This window comes from Trichosurus vulpecula, chromosome 9 (assembly GCF_011100635.1).
Source record: "Trichosurus vulpecula isolate mTriVul1 chromosome 9, mTriVul1.pri, whole genome shotgun sequence".
NCBI classification, from domain to species: Eukaryota; Metazoa; Chordata; class Mammalia; order Diprotodontia; family Phalangeridae; genus Trichosurus; species Trichosurus vulpecula.
In genome coordinates this window covers 118,278,214-118,282,276 of record NC_050581.1, presented here as the reverse complement: position 1 = coordinate 118,282,276, position 4,063 = coordinate 118,278,214, and positions in this window count along the sequence as shown.

Genomic DNA, 4,063 nt, shown 5'->3' with positions numbered 1-4,063 from the left:
CCAGAGTAGGCAGAGAAAGGAATCTTTATCATACTCGCCAAGACAGAGGACAGGTGTACTATTCACAGGAACACTCACACTGATGCAGCTGCAGGAGCACGGGTAACCATTCCCTCCACTCCTGCTAGAGTTATGGTTAGTTTACAATCTTTGTTTTTTACATAGTTTTCCTAAGTTATACAGTTTATATAAATAGGATAATAAGGATACAGAAGCAAAAGTGAAGTTCATTAGATTTTCCTTGTCTTAGTTTAGGATTAAACTATATTCTTTTACTTCCCCTACTTTCCCTCTTTAACATATGCAAATGATGCAAATCAGTAGGCCTGGATTCTTGACCAAGACCAGACCCTAGATAAGCTTGAACTGGTTCAGGTGGGTTTGGCCTCTCTAATTCCCCAGACTGCCTTCTCAAGAGGCCTGGTCTCCACTAAAGCTGGGGTGGGGGAGGGCGGGGAAGCACACCTTTAGTTCTGTGGAAACTAAACTCCTCCTCCCATTTCTTACACCCCTAAGCTCCGATATGAACTCCTTTGCTTTTAAAGCCCTTTCCAGCCTTGCTCCATACTCTTACATCAGTCCACTTCCTACAATCTGTGATGTTACAAACTGGCCTTTTCTCCATCTCATACATCGCACTCCGTCTTCCATTTACATGCATTTGCACAGGTTTTCCTGTGTGTCTGGAATAAGCTCTCCCCTTAGTTCCACCTCACAAAATCCTCTTTTCCTTCAAGATTAAACTCCAAAAACATTATCTTCTTCTACATGAAGCCTTTCCTGATCCCCACCCCTAACTGCTAGCTGACTCCCTCCCAAAATACCTTCTATTTAACTAACTTGTATTTATTTATTCTCTTATTCTGTATATGCATACATGTGTACTTGTCTCTCCCCCTCTCCTCCAGAATGTAAGCATAAGTGTGTTTGTTGAGCATAAGTATGATTTCATTCTTTGCATCTGTATCCCTATTGCCTAGCACAGTGCCAGGCAAATAATAGATACTTAATAAATGCTTGTTGATTGATATACAGCTCCTTCCTCCCACAGTCATTGAAGAAAGGGCTAAAACCTATAGCAAAGGACATTAAAGATGATATTTTATAAGAGTTATCTAAGGACTCAGCTTGGTATGGGAAATACCCTAGATTTAGAAGCAGAGGAATTAACCTAAATTTGAGTTCTAACTCTTTAGCTTATATCCAATGTGAGAACCTGGGGAAGGAAGGAAACAAGCATTTATTAAATGTCTGCTGTGTGCCAGGCACTATGCTAAGTGCCTTACAGATATCATCTCATTGGATTCTAAAATAGCCCTGGGAGGTAGGTGTTATTATCCCCATTTTACAGAGGAGGAAATTAAAAGAAGACTAAGTGACTTGCCCAGGGACACACAAATAGTATTTGAGGCCGAATTTGAACTCAGTCCAGCCTCAGGACTCTATCACTGAACCACCTAGCAGGTACAGCTCAGTTTTCTCCTTTGAAAAATGAGAAAGTTGGATTAGATGACTTCCAAGGTCTCTGCCATCTCTAAATCTATGATTTATACTCTGGCAGGAACTTCAAGCAGTTTCTACAGCCAAGGAGACCTTAGGGATCACAACAGTGCAAATACCATGACAATAAAGAGATGTTAAATGACCCCTCATGCCCGTCTCTAGTTTGTGTTAATTTCAAAGAAGTAGCGCCAGAAGCAGCCTGGATAATAGAAAGCACAGGAGACTCCAAGTCACTAATCAATTTCAGGATAGCATAAATAAGTCACCTGCTTAAAAACCTTAAATGGCTTCCTCCAGCCTCTAGGATAAAATACAAACTCTTTAGCATTTTTTAAAAAATTATCTTTATTTTCATTTCCAATTACATGTAAAATGTTTTTAATGATCGTTTTAAAAAAATTTCAAGTTCCAAATTCTCCCCCTCTTTCATGCCCTTCCCCCTCCTTGAGAAGGCAAGCAATTTGATATTGGTTATACATGTGAAGTCATGCAAAACACATTTCCATACTAGCTATTGAACTCCTTAGCTTGACAGTTTTTCCTCCAGCTTTGCATTTAAAACCCTTCACAATTTGACTCCAGCTTACCTTTCCAGGCTTCTTTCTTTTCTTTTAAATAAATTTAATTTTTTTAATTATCCCAAATCCACCTTCTCTCCCTCCTATCTTGCCCCTCCTCCCAACTGAAAAAGAAAGAAAAACAAAGTCCATGTAACATAGTTAAGCAAAACAAATTACCTGATTTTTCCAGGTCATTTCACACCCCATATTCTAGGAAAACTGACCTAAATTTGACGTGTTATCTGCTATCTTTGTATCTTTGCCAAGGCCAAACTTTAGTTCATGCCTGGAATATATTCCTTCTCCCTTCTACCTCTTAGAATTCCCAGCTTCCTTCAAGAATCAGAGAAGGTTTCATGTTTTCCTTTGTGAATCTCTCTCTCTTTCTCTCTCTCTCTCTCTTTCCCCCTCTGTCTCTCTCTCCATCCCTCCTGCTTTGAAATAGCAGCTATGCAACAAGCATTTATTAAGTATCGATTATGTGCTTGGTGCTAAGTATACAAATAAAATTTTAAACAGTCTTTGCTTTCAAGAAGCTTACATTTTTATCTCCTGTGCCTAGCACAGTGTCTTGCAAGTAGTAGTAGTTTCAAAAATTCTTACTGACTTAGATTGGAGTTCTGACATTTACTAGCTGTGTGTCCCTGGACACACACTTCACTTCTCTGATGTGCATTTCTCCCATTTGCAAAATGGGAATAATGATAAATTTGTTTGTCTCATAGGATCTTTGTGGGAAAAAATGGCTGGTAAGTTATGTGAGCTCTCATATGGGAGAGCACTTCTCCTAATTGCTCACCTGCTCCAGCCCCAGGTAATACCTACCCTTTACCCTTGTTTTTCTTCTTTAGGATCTCAGACCCTCTATTTTACTCTCCCTGCTCTATTCATATCTAGGGACAAGTCTCTTCAACTCCTTCTGTCTCTGAGCACAGCGATTTGCACACAGTAAGTGCTTCGTAAATGCTTCATTCATTCGTTCTTTAGCACCACTTCAGACAGAAGGCCATCTCCAGTCATCACGATTTATATCGCCACTGGACCCAGATGGCTCTGGAGGAGAAAGTGAGGCTGGTGACTTTGCACTTAAATCCAATTCACTTGCATGTCATGGCAATACCTCCCCGATATCATGGTATTCTTTGAGAATGAAGGGAAAACAACAATCAAAACAGACAAATAAATACAAGCTGGGTCTTTGTCCTCATTCCCAGAAGAACCAGAAATTCCAGCTGGTTTTTGAAAGTGGAAAGAAGGCCTGCTAAGGTGAATGAAGTATTCTGGGCAACAATGCATGAAAAACTGCTCAGTTTAGCATTAAAGAATCACCTTTTGGGGGGAGGGGTGTGAATAACTTCCCTTTGCTTTAATCTTCACAGGATTTGAAGGATAAGCTGGTATCATAGAATTGTCTGTCTTTCCCCCACCTTCCTTTAGGACAGTTCGTTCTGTCATACTGTCATATATTAAATGTTACTGCTTTTCTGTGTTTGACTGTAAGCAAATCAATAAACATTCATTAAGTACTAATGTGCCGGGTCCTGTGCCAGATGCTGGAGATACAAAAGTGAAACCCTGCCCTGAAGGAGCTTATATTCTGCTTGAAGGATACAATACAATACTGTTCACAGACATGAAAATACAGGATATATAAAATATATACAAATAGATGGGGAAGGCTAACAGCTAGGGGACTCAGGATAGCATCCTTGAATAACACATCTATTTTTGTGATACTAGAACTGGTCAAGAGAGCTGAACAACCCTCTTTTTCTCCTCCTCTCAATGGCACCCTGCCTTCCCTCCCCAAATGGGACTCTTCTTATTCTAGAGGGCAAGTGCCACAGAGATAAGGATGAGAAATAGTGAGTTAAAAGGAATGGAATCTGCTCAAGGGCACAAGTTCCTGAAACAGAAAAAAAATGGACTTGCTTTTCTATAATTATGTTCAATTAAATTCATTTGTGATCTTTTTCTCAGCCACCTTCCTAGATAATTTA